At 38.8% G+C, this 20,177-nt stretch overlaps 1 protein-coding gene across 2 annotated transcripts in view; it reads right to left on the minus strand.

The window, feature by feature from the left end:
• Positions 1 to 17,067, minus strand: part of LOC149847322 (SWR1 complex subunit 6-like) — a 35,808-nt gene extending 18,741 nt beyond the window's left edge. For both annotated transcript variants that reach the window (XM_089998382.1, XM_089998381.1), the window contains exon 1: positions 16,996 to 17,067. The gene's annotated coding sequence lies outside the window, so the exon portion shown is untranslated. The remainder of the gene's footprint in view (positions 1 to 16,995) is intronic.
• Positions 17,068 to 20,177: the final 3,110 nt, after the last annotated feature.

Here is a 20,177-nt window from a genome sequence, read left to right on the forward strand (position 1 = left end):
GCCCTCCGATTTGTGGTTTTCCAAAGATCGGTCGCTGGGCCAGAATAAACGTCGCAGTTTATAATGCTAAGTCCATTTTAGATGGGCTGCAATTAAACGAGGTAAACGTTCTAAAATTGTTTACAATCGCGTCAGCATTTACCATTGAGTATTATAAGTCGTTGTAATGTTCAGCATTCTTAAGTATACATCGCTGCAGGATTGTCTTCCGTAGTGCATATCGTTGTTGTCATATCATGCGTAAATAAATTTTAATATATTTGTCATTCGTTATTAAAAAGAATTACCAATGTACAGGTTTTGTGGAGACCTTATGGAGATGGGGAGGACGATGATGAAAACGTTGTTGCGGAGGCTGCCAGATTGTCTGGCCGCGATTTGTGGCTATTCTGCAATTTTGAAGCCGAGATGCAGCAAGGTAGTCGAGTTCTCCTACAATCTGGCTTGGGGCAGTCTATCCCAAATAAGCCTTTGGAGGTGAGAAGGAAGATGAATAATGGTGGGGGTAGGCACGTGAATTGGAGCGATCGGTACAGAGACGAATTATTTAATTGAAACTCAGGTGGTGTCCGTGCCGTACCGTATGATCATGAAGGACGACAATTTGATCCCTTCTATTTCGAAAGCTATTGGGAGCCAATGCGGCGAAATCGGAAGATTGAGAAAATTGTCAACCCATGCCTCCCAACTGTTCCTTCTCATGTTGTAGCACAGCCTCTACAACCAAAACGTCGCCTCGATCAGGTTAATACGACTAGTCCATCAGTAACAAATCACGAGGAAGACCGAACTCTTGCTCCAAAAGAGAAGACGGTCTCTGCCGCAAGGTTCGAACTTATTGAGAAGGAGAATAAGAAATTAAGGACAGAAGTAAGCACTATGGGGACCCAATTGAATGCAGTGGTGGACATGATGACCAGTCTTCTTAGGCAAGGTTTCGCAACGTGGAGGCCACCCAGGATAGACGGTCCACCAATAAAAAGTGAGAGACAAGTCTATGAAATTTCATCAGATTCGTCCAGTGACTCGGAATAAATCCTAGATTTTCTTTTTTATCACGCTATACATTTGTTGTAATTGTATAATGAGTTGCGGTAACGTGAAATTCTTTTACTTTTTAATTCTTTATTATTACATCTTTCCGACTTTGGGTCTCGGTAATAAATAAACTTTCCTCTATGGGAGGATTAGTAGGTTGATAAGAAGGATGGTTGTCTTCATCTATATTTTCTTTTTTACTAAACTAATTGAGTTCATCATCACTAAAAATATCATCATTTCTAGATAGTAACTTAAACAAGAGTAATCCATATTCTCTTTATGGGATTCATCCTTCTCAAAACCACTAACGTTATCTAAGAAAGTCACATTCCTAGAAACATATAGTTTGTCGTTCTTAACATCATAGCATCTAAATCTTTTTTGAGTTTCAGAATATCCAAGAAATGCATAAGGAATGACTTTTGGTGAGAGTTTGTCATTTTTGTCGGTAAGGACAAAACATTTACATCCAAAGATTCTTAACCTATTTTAGTCGGGTTCCTTTTGGTATAAAATTTTAAAAGCTAAAGTTTTGTTTAGATTTTTTGAAGAAAAGTGATTTATAAGATAAACGGATGTAAGAGCCACCTCGGCCCAAAAACTTTTTGGAATGTTTTGAGAAATGAGTAAAGTTCTAGTTGTTTCAATAATATACCTATGTTTTCTTTCAGCTAGACTGTTTTGTTGTGGTGTTTTTGGACAAGATCTATGATGAACTATTCTATGGTTTTCAAGATAGTTTTTAAAATCATTTGAAAGATACTCTCCTCCGGAATCAACTCTAAAGATTTTTAAATTATCATTAAATTGATTTTTAATCATCATATGATATGTCTTAAACGATGCAAAGACTTCATGCTTATGTTTAAGGAAGTATATCCAACAAAATCTTGAATAATCATAAAAAAAATAACATAGTAAGCAAATCCTCTCTTAGACTCTACGGGTGTCTTCGCCTCGAAAGAATAGCGCGCAAAGTATTGGCGAAGACAAATACAGCGATTGTTTGTCATCGCTGATTACAGCGATGCAAATAATCAATAGATAAGGAAAGGATTTGTTGCCATCGCTGGATACTTCATGCTTTGAGTCGGAGAGCGATCTGTGGCATCGCAGCATAAATCCGAGTGCACAAGTTCAAAAGATTTGTTTGTAAACGTAGATCTTTGTTCAAAAGTCAAGCTTCTCATTTTTCTAAAAATGCAATGATTACAATTGAAATTACTATTACAGAGATCTTTGTCTTCGCAATCGCTGTATTTGTCTTCGCCTCGAAAGAATAGCGCACAAAGTATTGGCGAAGACAAATACAGCGATTGTTTGCCATCGCTGATTACAGCGATGCAAATAATCAATAGATAAGGAAAGGATTTGTTGTCATCGCTGGATACTTCGTGCTTTGAGTCGGAGAGCGATCTGTGGCATCGCAGCATAAATCCGAGTGCACAAGTTCAAAAGATTTGTTTGTAAACGTAGATCTTTGTTCAAAAGTCAAGCTTCTCATTTTTCCAAAAAATGCAATGATTACAATTGAAATAACTATTACAAAGATCTTTGTCTTCGCAATCGTTGTATTTGTCTTCGCCTCGAAAGAATAGCGCACAAAGTATTGGCGAAGACAAATACTGATTACAGCGATGCAAATAATCAATAGATACCGCAAGGATTTGTTGCCATCGCTGGATACTTCGTGCTTTGAGTCGGAGAGCGATCTGTGGCATCGCAGCATAGTGATTTGTGGGTATTGTTCGAATGTCAAATCACACGTGGAAAACGTATTTTTGAATACTTCGAACGCAAGCATTTAATTTGGCGGCGGTTATCAAAAAAAGGCGGCATGCGAAAAGCCGTATTTATATTTTTTTTCAACGCAATCAATTAATTAGCTTTGTGCTTTGAGTCGGAGAGCGATCTGTGGCATCGCAGCATGGTGATTTTTGGGTATTGTTCGAATGTCTAATCACACGTGGATAGTGATATGTGGCATCGCAGCGTAGAACGTTGTTGATTATTGTTGGACTGTCAATCTTAGCGTGATGCGAAGGATTGTTCAAGTGTGCTGCGATGTGTGGCATCGCAGCGTAGGACTGTCAATCACTGTGCTGCGATGCCACAGATCGCTATTCAACGATAACCACAAATCGTCATACACCTCCAGTGAACTTCTTCTCCAGCAAATCTTTCGCGTTCCCGACACCTCCACTTGCCTTTTGAAATCATTATTGTCAGTTCTCTATTTGAAAGCATTAGCTCACATATATGCATGATTGAATCACTATGAAGTTTTTTTGACAAACTTAGAACATATATATGCTTGATTAAATCACTATGAATTTTTTTTGACAACCTTAGAAGACATATATGCTTGATTGAATCACTATGATTTTTTTTTTACAACATTAGAACAAATATATGCAAGATTGAATCACTAGAATTTTTTTGAGAACCGTAGAACACATATATGCATGATTCAATCACTATAATTTTTTTTTACAAACTTAGAACACATATATGCATAATTAAATCACTATAAAATTTTTCTACAGCAGTAAAACACATATATGCATGATTGAATCACTATAAATTTTTTTTTCAAAAGCTTAGAACATATTTATGCATGATTGAATCACTATTATTTTTTTTTTTTACAACCTCAGAACACATATATTCAATATTGAACCACTATGATATTTTTTTGACAGCCTTATAACACTTTTTTGCATGATTGAATCACTATGATTTTTTTTTATGAGAGCCTTAGAATACATATATGCAAGATTGAGTCACTATGAAATTCCTTAGAACACATATATGCATGATTGAATCACTATGATTTTTTTTGACAACCTTAGAACACATATATTTAATCACAAATATATGCATGATTCAATGTCTAAGATTTTTTTTTACAGCAATAGAACACATATATGCATGAGTGAATCACTATAATGTTTTTTGACAAGCTTAGAACACATATATTCATGATTGAATCAATATAAAAAAATATTGACAGCGTTAGAACACATATATGCATGATTGAGTCACTATAAAATTATTTGGCAACATTACAACCCATATATGCATGATTGAATCAACATAATTTTTTTTTGACCGACTTACAACACATATATGCATGATTGAATCACTATGAGTTTTTTTTTACAACCTACGAACATATATATGCAAGATTGAATCACTATGATTTTTTTTAGGGCCTTAGAATACATATGTGCAAGTTTGAAATTTTTTTGAAAGCCTTGGAACACATATATGCATGATCGAATCACTAAAAAAAATTTTAAGAGCCTTAGAACACATATATGCATGATTAAATCACTATGAAATTTTTTTGTCAAACTTAGAACACATATATGCATGATTGATTCTAAATGAACTTTTTTTTATAGCCTTAGAACACATATGCATGATTGAATCACTATGAATTTTTTGTCAAACTTAGAACACATATATGCATGATTGATTCTAAATGAACTTTTTTTTACAGCCTTAGAACACATATGCATAATTGAATCACTATGAATTTTTTGTCAAACTTAGAACACATATATGCATGTTTGATTCTTAATGAACTTTTTTTTATAACCTCAGAACACATATGAATGATTGAATCATAGTGAATTTTTTTTTAGAGCCTTATAACACATATATGCTTCATTGCATCACTGTGATTTTTTTTTGGCAGCCTTAGAACATATATATGCATGATTGAAATTTTTTTGATAGCCTTTGAAAAAATATATGCACGATTGGATCACTATGAAATTTTTTTGACAACCTTAGGAAACATATATGCATGATTGAATCACTATAATTTTTTGGACAACCTTACAACACATATATGAGTGATTGAATCACTATGAAGTTTTGTTGACAGCCTTAGAACATATATATGGCAGATTGAAAATTTTTTGACAGCCTTAGAACACATATATGCATGATTGAATCACTATGATTTTTTTGTGACAACCTTAGAACACATATATGCATGATTGAATCACCATGAATTTTTTTTATAGCATTATAACACATATATGCATGATTGAATCACAATAATTTTTTTTTGCAACCTTAGAACACATATATGCATGATTGAATCACTATAAAAAAAAATCACAATCTTAGAACACAAATATGCATGATTGTGTCACTATAAATTTTTTTTGACAGCCTTAGAACACATATATGTATGATTGAATAACTACATTTTTTTTACAAAAAAGCCGTATTTATATTTTTTTTAAACGCAATCAATTAATTACCTTCGTGCTTTGAGTCGGAGAGCGATCTGTGGCATCGCAGCATAGTGATTTGTGGGTATTGTTCGAATGTCTAATCACACGTGGAAAACGTATTCTTGAATATTTAAAACTTAATGAGCGGCATAGAAAGACGTATTTTTGAATACTTCGAACGCAAGCATTTAATTTGGCGCGGTTATCAAAAAAGGCGACATGCGAAAAGTCGTATTTATATTTTTTTTAAACGCAATCAATTAATTAGCGGGCTGTTTTCAAAAAATGGCTGCACGTTAAAGGACTTTACCTTTGGACGGCGTTTCAGTATCTCCGTTGCAAAGGTGCCATCGATATCTCCGTCCAGGCATGGCGCCGAAGAAGGGGACAATCGGAGCAGTACGAGCAGCCATGGCGGACAAGAAGAGGACTAGTGGAGCAATACGACCCGGCACGACGCCAAAGACGATGGGAGCCCTACGACCGGGCACGGCGGCAATGGAGAGGACGATGGTAGCAAAACGACCAGGCACGGCGCCAGAGGAATGGACGAGGGGAGAAAAACGACCAGGCACGGAGCAAACGGATAGGAGGATGGGAGCTAAACGACCAGGCACGTTGCCAATGGAGTGGACGATGGCAGCAAAACGGCCACGCACGGCTCTGAACAAGAAGACAACCACATCCACAGTACCAGGACCAGCGCTTAAGAGGTATATTCTTTGAAACGCCTGAGCGGTTTAGTGAACATTTGGCTTTTCATGTCGTATTTGGACTAGTGTTGTTTACTGTAGACAATAATTTCAATGTCCAATCCTGAATACCACGCACATGGTGCACTCAGTGCAACATCCACAGTCTCGGGTGGGCGGCAACGCCCTGACGAGTTCGTAGATGACATCGAGCAGATGCAAGATGAATTTGCAGATGGAAACACTATCAGTAATTTTGTAAGTATTTGTCCACTATCAATTTCTAGGTCATCGGTTTGCATGTTCTGAAGTTCGTAACTTTGTGCAACCAGACAATGTATGATTTTGTCAATTACATTCAGAGCAACCCAACGAGCAATACAGTACGTATCATCAGCCCGTATTTCATGGTATGTCTGTGCCGCTGTTGTTCTGTTTGCTTTCATGACGTACTCACGTTTCTTGGTGGTTAAACCTTGCTATTTCGTGCAACAGATGTACGTCCGGCGAAAGCCTTACGGCATAGGATTCGACGATGCACTACCTTGTTGGAACAGCGATGATGAGTACATAGACATTTCGAAATTTGGAAAGGTAAGTGAATAAACCTCTTATCCAAGGTTTATTCGTAACATCATCATCACGATAAGTCTCTGGAACGAAAAATGATTTTATCGATTCGCAGATTTTACTTCCTACACTCTGGCAACATCCAGACCATTGGGTCCTATACGAGATGAATTTTCAGCTAAAACAACTATGGTGCTACAACTCATTGGACTGCCACAGTGGCGTAGAACGCGATGCTATGCATTTGGTAAGCTTGTACCCAAAGGTGAAGTAGCTATTCGAGGTGGACCGGACTGTAATATATTATCCCTTTTTCACAGGCGGGATTCCTTAACGGGCAAATAGGTGTCGACATTGGTGAGTGGATGTTGCTCTGTGCTGACGATGCTCCGTTACAAAATAATGGGGTCGATTGTGGCATATTCGTAATGAAGCATATTGAAGCAATATACAATGGAGAACAACCTTGTTTCCACGCTGTATGAGCTTTGTATCCGATGTTATTGGGTATTCTTGTTATATATTGGATTTCACATTACCTGTTTTGTTGCAGGAACATATTCCGGTAATACGCGACGAAATATGCGGAAAATTGATTAAGTTTAAAACGAACGGCAGACAGAATAGTATAAAGTGAAACCTATCGATTGCTCTGTCTGTACAACCTAACGAGGCCCTCCATCACCGTTCTCGCCGTCCTCCTCGACAGTAACCCAGTGGTGCAGTCGCGCTGAGGGTGGCCAGCAGGAGCTCCGCCAAGTCATGTAGTGTATAACTGTAATGTTTCAAGGTATTAGTGGGTATCTAAATTTTTATCATGTAGTGTAAAAGAGGGTCGACCCCTATATGTTGTAACATTTTCAGGGTTTTTTGCTAATGAAGCTTAAGTTGTCTTCCCTCTCTATTCTCCTCTCTTCTCCTTTTGTTCTTGCTGGTTTCTCGATTTCAATATGGTATCAGAGCTCTATTGAAAATGAAAGGGTGCTTTGTTGAAGATCGGTGAGAGGAAGAAGCTTCATCTGCATCGGTCGTGCTGGGACCCACCTCAGCTTGTGTTCTCCACAGCTGACGTCCGTACCAACCTTGAAGTCTTGAACTTTTAGTCGATTGATGTTGGATTCCATTAGCTCTTGATTTTTGTGATTGAATGAATCAAGAATTTTAATGGTCGGATGAAATCTCAATTTTTAGTAGATTTAATTGTATTTTCTGAAAAAACTGATGAACAGTACCCTGAATGCAAAAAGTTTGTGATTGTGATGCTATCGGTGGGTTTTGTTTGCCCAAATCAATTGTAATCTGGTCATTTTTTGGTGTGTGATAGATTGGGACTGATTTGAAGGGCTATTTGGGTGTTTGGGTGCAATTTTGATGATAGATTTGGGTTCCTAGTTCAGGCGGTAACCCATTTTCTGTAGTTTTTCTCTGTTTCGACCAGCATATTGTGTTGGGTTGCTGGTGCTTTCGACCAGCACAAGTACGACCAGCATATTTTTCTCTGGCGAAAGATATTTCTAAATATCGCATTACGTGAACTTATCAATAAGAAAGGTTTGTTCTTAGAAATCGCTGTATTGATGAACCGACGGTAATGTACACCTAAGGCGATTTCTTTAGACGTACTTGTGGATTTGTTTGAGACCCAAAGATTCGGTCCAATCGCATTGACTACCATTCAGAATAGCCCTCTGGCATGACATTGTTTTCTTTAATGCGGAGTGCTTTTTTATTTAAGATTTGTTTTTGGTTTAATGAAACTGACGTATATACTCGAAAACTGACGGAGGGTGATAGGACGTTTCATTAATATTTGAATGACACAACACACAGTTCCACTTTGCTTCGCGAATAAGGAACCGACATAATCGACAATTCCTGCATACACGACTTATTCTTCAATCGAGTGCATAGGCGGCTTCGACGCAGTTGTCGTATCCGTCTATACCTTTTTCATAGGTCTGTAAGATCATAATTGAAGAAACCGTCGTTTAAAATTCAAGCAATTTTCAAATGCTGGCACAGGTTTTCATGGTCGTAGCAGTGTAGTTTGACGTTAGACCACCAAGCGTATCGCTTTGTACTATTCGTAAAATAAGAACGCGACATTAAAGCGATGTTTAAGCATACAACATTTCATAGCGATGTTGAATATTATCATTTCGAACATTAGAAGTCTTTGTTCATTGCACACATCGCAGTCTCACCCTGTGACTGTCAATCACGCGGGTTGAGCGCACATCTTTTATCAATTACAAGCCTTTTAGACCTCGCCTCCGTCAGTTTCTCCTCCGAAATTAGAAAGGACGTCAACTTTTTGCAGAGTTCTTCGCGGAATCCGGGTATATCAACCTGCAAAAACAGATTGTAAAGTAGAAGCAATAGACATGCCCTTAATTGCCAATAACAGAGGCCAAGGAATGACATACAGCGTTGAAACAGGGTTCTGCACCATTGTATATCGCTTCAATGTACTTCATTACAAATACGCCGCAATCAACGCCATTATCTTGTAAAGGAGCATGGTATGCCGTGCGATAGATCCACTCGCTGACATCGACTCCCAAAATGACTATGAGGAAACCGATCTGAGAATAATGCGACCGAAAGTAAATTCATGACCCCAGTACACTACACGATACTCATATAGATGGAATCTTACGAGATGGGAAATGTCTAGCCGTAAACCACTGTCAACTTCCAACGAATTGTAACACCATAGTTGTTTTTCGCGTAAATCCATCACGTATAAGACCCAATGCTTTTCAGACTGCCAGAGTGTAGGAATCAGTATCTGCAAATAGATCGAAAAAATGTTGTTACCACTGTCAAGCTGTAATATTGCACTGTAGGTTTGTTTGCTTACCTTTTCACTTGTCATAAGGTCTCTGCAGTGATTACCGTTAACCCAATAAGGTTTGGCGTCTTGAAATCCACTGGAGTATGGCAAACGGCGTAATATAGTCTGCAAACCGAAAGAAACATTGCTAACACCAACGTTAACATACGAATCAATTGGACTAAATCAATAATGAAAAGCAACATAAAATACAACTGATATACCATGAAATATGGGCTGACGACGCTCACAGTCTGGCTTGGTGCGTTGCTTTTAATATAATTTACGAAATCGGATATAGTCTGTTTGCAGCAAATATGGTGTTGTATTGATCATACGTACACATGGCTTACGTTTATAGACAACTACTACTAGTTTAATACTAACAAAATTACTGATCATGTTGCATTGTGCGAATTCACTGCGCATTCGGTTGATGTCCTCCAGGAGTGATTGACTAAGTTTTCGCCCAACTTCGTCGATGGATGTTCGACTGAAATGAATGCGAACATTGCAATGACCGATATTTAAATTACATTATATAGTACACAAAAACAAATCGCAAAAAATGCATGAAAGAGACGGATTTTGCTGAACATGTAGACTATGTATAGACAATATACCCAGGATTCGTCATTGTTGGTCGTGTAGCTGTCTTCGTCTGCCTCACCGACTATAATTTTCTATGTTCGAGGGCGGATCTCCAGGTTTATGAAGGAACCGTCGGTTTGGTTGTTGCTGGTTCACGAAGTAGAAGACAAACACACCTTCCAGTGTTTGTGCAACTATTTATGACCTAAAAGATGTACTGCTCAACCAACATGATCAATGAATACTGTACGACAACTCAAACATTTATGGGTATCCGTTGGAAAATACACATTGAGTAGCCTTTTATTTATAATATATGGATACAACTTTTCACAAGATAACAATAATGATTTCAAAAGGCAAGTGGAGGTGTCGGGAACGCGAAAGATTTGCTGGAGAAGAAGTTCACTGGAGGTGTATGACGATTTGTGGTTATCGTTGAATAGCGATCTGTGGCATCGCAGCACAGTGATTGACAGTCCTACGCTGCGATGCCACACATCGCAGCACACTTGAACAATCCTTCGCATCACGCTAAAATTGACAGTCCAACAATAATCAACAACGTTCTACGCTGCGATGTCACATATCGCTATCCACGTGTGATTAGACATTCGAACAATACCCAAAAATCACCATGCTGCGATGCCACAGATCGCTCTCCGACTCAAAGCACGAAGCTAATTAATTGATTGCGTTTAAAAAAAATATAAATACGGCTTTTCGCATGCCGCCTTTTTTTGATAACCGCCGCCAAATTAAATGCTTGCGTTCGAAGTATTCAAAAATACGTCTTTCCATGCCGCTCGTTAAGTTTTAAATATTCAAAAATACGTTTTCCACGTGTGATTTGACATTCGAACAATACCCACAAATCACTATGCTGCGATGCCACAGATCGCTCTCCGACTCAAAGCACGAAGTATCCAGCGATGGCAACAAATCCTTTCCTTATCTATTGATTATTTGCATCGCTGTAATCAGCGATGGCAAACAATCGTTGTATTTGTCTTCGCCAATACTTTGTGCGCTATTCTTTTGAGGCGAAGACAAATACAGCGATTGCGAAGACAAAGATCTCTGTAATAGTTATTTCAATTGTAATCATTGCATTTTTGGAAAAATGAGAAGCTTGACTTTTGAACAAAGATCTACGTTTACAAACAAATCTTTTGAACTTGTGCACTCGGATTTATGCTGCGATGCCACAGATCGCTCTCCGATTCAAAGCACGAAGTATCCAGCAATGGCAACAAATTCTTTCCTTATCTATTGATTATTTGCATCGCTGTAATCAGCGATGGCAAACAATCGCTGTATTTGTCTTCGCCAATACTTTGTGCGTTATTCTTTCGAGGCGAAGACACCCGTAGTATCTAAGGGAGGATTTGCTTACTATGTTATTTTTTTTATGATTATTCAAGATTTTGTTGGATATACTACCTTAAACATAAGCATGAAGTCTTTGTATCGTTTAAGACATATCATATGATGATTAAAAATCAATTTAATGATAATTTAAAAATCTTTAGAGTTGATTCCGGAGGAGAGTATCTTTCAAATGATTTTAAAAACTATCTTGAAAACCATAGAATAGTTCATCATAGATCTTGTCCAAAAACACCACAACAAAACAGTCTAGCTGAAAGAAAACATAGGTATATTATTGAAACAACTAGAACAACTAGAAGCAAAAACCCGCTATCTATCGATTTGAACAAATTCAACCACGAACCGCAAGTCGTCAATGACAAACGACTATAAACTCTCCAAAAATCCGGCATTGTGGAGATCGAGGCATGCCAACTAAGTTAATAGCCCACACGAGATTCATGTGTTCCAAACCTATCTGTCGATTGCATCGTAGTCTGTCATGAAAGAGAAAATATTAGACACTGAATTAAGTTTCACAAGAAATGCCTACCTTCTCGCAACATCGATAACATACCAAAAGCCTTGTAAAACTGTAGCGATCGTTGCCGGAAATCTGGTCGGGAGGAATGTAGGTTTGAACGTTTGCCGGTACTTCTGCAGGGTATTGCTGCATGATGGACATTACACGAGTTAGCTATTTGACAAGCTTCACGCAATGGGGAGCAATATAATGTTTTACATACCTGTTCATTCGAAGGTCTTTGTTGTTTTTTATTACAGGTTGGTTGTTTCTTAGTCCTTTTCTTGCCAACCAATTCTAGTGCACCCTTTGCCCTCCGACGACTGCGATCAGAGGCAAGTTTTCTTTTGATACCCTTTGCTTCATGAATATGTTCATCATAATCAACAACGTTCACTACTGACTTGTTGAAGATAATGTTTACGCTTCGGCGCAACTTCTCGGGAGTGTCAAGCGAGACATGATTTTGACCTACGTTGTTCGATCCCATTATCTTCGGCTGGTATTCATTCGCTGCAAAAGACTTAATGTGAATTAACTTCACGTTTTCAAGTAACTCCGTTGCAGCTTTTCTCGCACATGCATAGCCTTCTTCGCTTCTCGATGCCAAATCAGCAACATGCATGAATGACCTACACAGTTGTTGGTAACGGGAGGCTATGTGGCACTTCTCGTCAACACCAGATTTACTCGCATTGTCCATAACGAGCATTTCAATCTTCGCGCGTCTCGTCCATCTTCGCATTACGTAAGACTCAGGTATTTCTTGTATCTTCTTTTGATTGAGTGCCTTTAATGCATGACAGCATATGATACCTTTGAATTCATACATTTTGCACGAACATTCTACCCTTCCGTTGTCGACATTGTACGTGACATGCGCTTCTTGCCTTTCCTGATGCTTTTCGCCCTGACAAAAAATATGGTATTTGTGCATATTCTCGGTTTGCACCAGTTCTTCTATTCTGCAATTCATGACATGCAACACCTCTTTCTTGATCCATTCAAATACAGTTAGTGTATACAGAGCTGCAGGTCGCATCAATATTTTCATGCCAAAAGTTAGAGGTCGTGTATTGAAGCATTTCACGTCTTGTTCAAGCTCATTCTGTCTTAGACCGTCTACAAATAATTCATATTGTTCCATGAAACGAAACATTGTTAAACATGAATACAGGGTTTTCTTCAGCATGGCATGCATAGATTCGGCTCTTTGTGTGCTTATCATACCTGCACAAAAGTATTGTCTTCCATATGCCAATGCCCACTTCTCTTTTTCTGCATATAAATTTTGTAACCACAGACAGTCAGCAAGGTCGTATGTCTTAATCATTTTGTCCCAATCTGACTTAAAGGTGACCTCGTCTACGCTATGAAGTACACACCTTGTAAAATGTTTGTCAAACCCTGTATTCTGATTAAATATGTGTCCTATGTTCTTTGCTGCATTTTGAAAAATATGCCACAAACACAGGCGATGATGTGCATCTGGCCACACATGAAGCACTGCAGCCGCAATTGCGTGATCATCATCTGTGAGTACAGTTTCAGGATGCTTCCCGTTCATTGCCTGTGTAAATACTCTGAACAACCACTCAAAGGTTTCCTTGGTCTGGTCATACACAAAAGCACCGCCTAATATACAACTCTGTGCGTGATGGTTCACTCCCACAAACTGGGCAAATGGCCACTGTTCAGTGTTAATCTTTACTGTAGTATCAAACACAAGCGCGTCATTGAAGCATTCATAATCTAATCTAGACCTTGAATCTGACCAAAACATATTCACGACATATCCATCTGCGTCCACTTGCATTGCACTAAAGAAACCATGTTCATTGCTTGATTTATTCTGTAAGTAACGAACCAAACAACATATTTCTCCGTTCTTCATGTTATCTGTCATCTTCCTGCTCAAGTGGTTTCTAAGATCCAAAGGTGTGAATGGCACATTTTCGCGACCACCATCTATGCGGGTAAACAAATTGTATGTCTTCCTTGGTGCAATGTCGACGCTATCGGCTATTTCAGCCATTGCAGCATGAGCTACAGTTACTTTACGATGTGACATTAACATAGGAGTCATAAATGATGCAGATAAATCATGATTATGATCACTGATTAAAGTACGCACGACAAATTTCCCATTCGGATGTCTTCTCAAAACCAATCTCGCCTGACATCCACATCTTGATTCTAGCGTGCTCCTAGTTGGATTTCCCATTGATTTCTTCCAACCTTGCTTGGAACAGACATATGTCTTTCTAACCAAGACACCCTGTGCATTTTTTGACCAAGAAAACCTTCTCACACTGAAGCCAACTTTTAAGGCATAATCATTGTAAAATTTATATGCATCTTCTTCGTTATTAAAATGCATTCCTTCTACAGGAACATAGTCAAGTGCAATTCCATTTACATTCCCAGTTCCTACGGTTTTATTAAGTGTACTGACATCAAAATCAGGATCATTATTGAATTGCATTTTTTCTCCTAGAACATTGAAGTCAGGTGTACTTCCGTGTACATTCCCGGTGCATACACTTTTATTATGTGCGTTGTCATGGTAGTCTACCTCATCATTGAATTGCATTTCTTCCACTAGAACATTCAAGTCAATAGTGGGTCTAATGCCTGCACCCTTCTTTTCATGTGCATCGTTAGTGCAGATGTTCAATTCTTCAGTTGGGTCATAAGTATAGATATTCAATTCTCCAGATCTTTCTATTGATTGAGCTACATCGTCTTTATTACAACCTGATGATAAGCTCAATAATGTTTTAAGCAATATATCAATTTGTGTTTGCAGTAACATGGCAAACAAGTCGATATTATCTCACAAAAACGAGAGTATGTTATTAATATAGCGGTTTGAGATACAATGCATATGATGAGTGAATGTAGGATACCTGATGGGGTAGAGGCCCTTCCTAGCATCTGCAAACAAGCATTCCTGTCAACAGGTCCCAGCGTCTTACAAATATCGATAAGTTTCCAACCTTCGTAAAAACAAGATATACCTGCAATAACCAAACAAAGCCTTAATGACACACAAGACGACATGCCTTCTTCATCGATAGCATGATGCTGGGAAGCTACTCACACCGCCTTGATGGAACTGGTTGGAATGTTTGTGCATCATTGCTTTCTTCCTTAATGCCTAACAACAACGACAAATAAAAGAAGACAGTGGAATGTTTTGTAAGCAATATATCAATTTCCGTTAGCAAGCGGCATAGGTTTACTACGATTTAATCAGGATGCATATAAGAACGGATACCACTAGGGTTACGCAAGTCAAAGCAACGATTTAATGAATGAAAGTATCAAAGCAAGTGCGGTTTGATGTTTGCTTGTGCTGAGCATCGACGTGTCGCTTACCATGCCAATAAAATAAACATGTCGTACATGTGTATTGACGATAACGCTCTCATAATATCCACGAGGCTCTAAAGTGAGTTCAATAGAAGTCGCTGAGAGAGCAACGATATGCATGCGAAAATCACCCCGCCATGCATGTCAAGATGTGTTTCTGCACCCAAACGTTTTCAAAGTCTGTGTACAAATATCTTACAAATACATATTACAAAACATATAATATCTTACAAAACGATATGTATAGCGATTTGTCAGATATTGAAAATCGATACGGCAGTTCAGTTTTTATAACTTATAACTCGACGATACAAAAAATACTATCTAAAAGGTCGATAAATATATCGCACAATAAATTACAAATCGATAAGGAAGAACTTGAACATAATAGCAAACAAATCGATATTAACTAACAAAAATGTATCTCACAAAAACGAGAGTCTGTTACTAATACAGCGGTTTGAGATACAATGCATATGATGAGTGACTGTAGGATACCTGATGGGGTAGAGGCCCTTCCTAGCATCTGCAAACAAGTGTTCTTGTCAACAGGTCCCAGTATCTTACAAATATCGATAAGTTTCCAACCTTTGTAATAACAAGATCTACCTGCAATAACCAAACAATGCCTTAATGGCACACAAGACGACATGCCTTCTTCATCGATAGCATGATGAGATGAAAAGCTACTCACTGTGCCTTGATGGCACTGGTTGGAATGTTTGTGAATCATTGCTTTCTTCCATGATGCCTAACGACAACAGTAATGAAGAGAAGACACTGGAATGTTTTGTAACACTGGAACGTTGATAATGGGAGCACTGTTACAGCAGATGGCGCAGGCGAACGTCTCCACTTTAAATGGTTAACATCAAACTTTCTGGAAGGAGGACTTTTTTGTCCTTTTCCCCACCCGTCGTTTCACAACTTTTGAATGGAGGATATTTTTGTCATTTCCTCGAACCGTCATTTTAGGGCAAGAAAAGCAAGTAAGGGTGATTAAGTCTTTGCAACAGCACCAGAGTCCGATGCAAAGTTATGTCAACATACACGGGAATACGAGCCCCATGTGCATGAATATGTCGCGCTCATTCGATCCCCCGAACACGGACGTGGGATTCAGTGAACCATCGGGGGCGAACATACACAACCCTCTCAAAGAAAACGTTATCATTAGCCAAACAACAAGAGACAACTAATACTAATCCAACATAACAAATTAGCAATTGACAAAGATACTGCCATGAAGAGGAAAACGCTGCCTCTATTGACAATAGAAAAAAAAGAAAGACTGAAACAGAGAAGAGGAAAACACAAACACAAACATACACACTACATACAACACATAGCAGCTAACACAGGCACACATGTACGCTACACACACGCACTCATTCACATACAAACACATAAACAATTCACAAACAGAGCATATCCACACAAGCATACGACACTTTCACCTACACACACCACAGAAACTCATCACAAATCACACATATACGAAGTCACACACACACACACACACTCACGCACCCCAATCATAGAAAAAGCAGCTGCAGAAAGTAACAAGAAGAGGAAGAAAGGCCAAACAAAAAAACAGAGAAGAAGAACGAAAGAAATAAAGAAAGAAAAGGAAAAAGATGATAAGAAAAGGAATAAAGTGAAGAATAAGGGCCGGAAAGGAGGAAGAAGAAGATAAAAAAGAAAAAAAAATAATCGCAGAAAGAAAAAGAAGAGAGAGAATACCCTTGAGGGTCGATAGTCGCCGCCGCCCTTGACTGTCGCCGGACCGGTGGAAGGAGGGAGGAGAAGAGAGGTAGAGAGCTTTCATTTAAAAGGGCATATGTATCGATAAATTTGAATTATTGCCATTCAACTCACTTGGACCCGGCCCGGGACATGGTTCGAAACCTGTGGTTGTACGTCCTTCGCCGCAAGGTTCTTATTTTTAAAATATTTACAAGGAGAAACTACTCCAGGATCAGAGACCTAGCCGTGATGGCTCTGTCTGTCGTACTTACGATTGTTGTTCCAGTAGCGTAAAACTCTGTAGACTTACTTCATGCTTCCCAGGAAGTCACCATGCTTAGGCTTGCGCAAGAGGTGATGCTTATGTGATTTGAACCTAGACCACCTGTCTAGCAGCCTAGGTCTCATCCCACAGCACCAAACCCTTTTGGTTATTAAAAAAAAAACAATTTATTATAACATGTCAATTTAACTAGCAACGCCTTGTTCAAAAACTATACGTGCAAGGTAGCTGGGGAAAGAACTATGAAAACCAATTCTGTGGATTTGATTACCAACGGGGGCTCAGCTTGTCCAGTAGGAGAAGCTAGTGCCCGTCATCTGGTGTTGGGAGGTTGCAGGTTCAAAACCCATTGGCATAGTCTAACTGGTAGGAGTATGCCTGATCCCAGCTTGCCTTTAAAAAAAAAATCTGTGGATTTGACACTTCTCACCTGCCTGTTTGAGAGCACCATCTTGAATCAGGACATAATGTCAACACTTTGCAAATCCATTTTTAAAACTGTTTAGGATGACGTGTGAATTTCATAATTTCTTCTCTAGCTACCTGTTTTCAAATACACATTGCAAATGTTGCAAAATGCAATTGCCCTTGTTTGACTTAGGCTTAGTCTATAAAAAGCTTGGTTTGACCTGCCATTATGGGTCTGAGATACCAATCAATATTCCCCCAACTGACTGAGGATAATTTCCCTTTGGATTTGCAAGAAGGAACATATGTGCCAGTAGGCAACCCACCTACCCAAGTGTGCATTCAAATCTTGTTTCAAGATCCATGTCCTAGAATCATGAGTCAGATTAGGATCACAAACCCAACCAATTCTGATCCACTTGCACCCCTACCACAAAACCAGATTCAACTAGTTAAGGATAACTAGATCTAAAATAGCCTAAACATCAGAGTAAACTGCAAGTGTTCTGCTGGATATCCAAACCAAATCTGACCCATCAACTAACCTAACCTAGCCAACCAGTTAAAAATCTGGCTCAAATCCTCCAATACAATTCAAGTCAGGTTGGACTAGGAGACCACTAACAAGGGACCACACTCTCCTACGATCAGTAGAGGGCAATCAGATGCATTGACTTATAATTTGCATTTATTGATAGACAAAATTAGTAATTAAGCTAATAACAAAAACCATGATGCTGCCAAATATTGATCCAAAAGACATAATAATTCCAGACCGGCCAACCAAACTAAACCACAACAAGGACACATTGTCCCTATTTAAACAGTCTCTCACACCTCCATGTTTCACACAAATGCAGCCATCAAAAAAGGAAAAGAAAAAAGTCACCACACAAAAAAACAATGAAGGCAACGAGCAGCATAATGAGCAAGAGTTCTTGTAATATTAAAAAAAAAAAAAACTTCCACATGGGAAAGTTCTTGAAATTGTTATGCTCGTTATGAAAGTTTGTCCTCAATCACATTATAGCTTGAAAACTGATATAAGATGGAACTACGAGACAAAGATTTGATGAATTATAGCAGCAACAAAAGTTACAATTTAAATTAAAGAAAGCTAGAAATTCAATGGAATAAATGAAGAACAGTAACAATGAAAATAATAAGAAAAAACATATAAGGTTTAGGGTTTGAGGGAAAGAAAGGGAAATCACAACCAATCTAGGGTCTCTCTGAGATCCCCTATTGAATTTATAGGGAAGCATTGCCTCAGGAATGTATCAGATCTTTACCCGCTTGGGTCTCGGGTATGGGCCTTCTAATAACGCATCCTAAGGAGATGAGCTATAAGCATGCTTCTTTTGCCCCCTTGCTTTCCTTGTAGATCTATGCATGGTTGGTGACCCATCAATGAATCTGGCACAGAATACACATGGCAATTCGAGCCAGCTTGACCTGTCGGATCTTGGGTACTTATTCCCTTTGAATCTTTTGGATCTTGGTAAACTTGGCTAGCCCGTGCATCAATGTATACAAGTGAGTCTTATCACTAATCTGTTTAGATCAATCACCAATCAAAACAACAACACCTTCTCACCAATCAAAACCTCAATCCCCAAACACCAATAAAAAAGAAATCACTTTCTCACCAATCACCAATCCACACCGGCATAACATGGACAATAACACAAAATATCAGCATAAGCTGAGCATTAACACACCAAACACTATAACCTAGGCATAAACACACAAAATAAGTGCATACCTTAGGCATTAGCACAAAATACCAACATTATCCTAGACTCTTTCAGAACAGAACAATTGCAATGCGAAGCTATACTGAGTAAAAAAATGCATGGAGTGTAAGAATGTGTGGCATGCATTGGCTTGATCAGTGATGTACGGTAATAGCACGGCATATGATAAGCAACACTATCGTCATTAGTGCATCAACACGTGGCGACGAAGACATGGAATATTGTTTGATTAAGCAGTGCCAGCGGATCAGAAGATAGTACCTTTCAAGATTTGGTTAAGGACCTCTCAGCTTGCAAGAGTTACCCATAAGTAGTGGTTGGACACACAGGGGTGTGTGTGGGTTAGGGTTAATTCCTTCAGGAATCACCTACACCTTAGGTGATTCCAACCGAGTATGATGACTCGAGGCTAGGCAAGTGAATGCCTAATCGACGGTGAATGAGTCTGGGTGGTACTCTTTACTATGGTGTTCAATCATCAACTGGTCTTCGGATTAGGGGCCACAAGGTCTTGTTCCTTCAATGGCAAGGTTTTGTTGTGGCATGCGCATGGAATTGCAATAAGCTCCATGACACGCAAGGCTGAGGCAAGTTTATGCGTTTTTCGAAAGTGATAGCTGGTATGAGACGGCTATGCACTAAGCGGCATGAACTACATAGAATACACATTTGAAAATGCGCTTGATCAGCTTCCGCTAGGTAGCTGTGCACGAGGTGGTGCGCAAGGCCAA

This window comes from Nuphar pumila, chromosome 2 (genome assembly GCF_984573655.1).
Source record: "Nuphar pumila chromosome 2, dmNupPumi1.hap1.1, whole genome shotgun sequence".
NCBI classification, from domain to species: domain Eukaryota; kingdom Viridiplantae; phylum Streptophyta; class Magnoliopsida; order Nymphaeales; family Nymphaeaceae; genus Nuphar; species Nuphar pumila.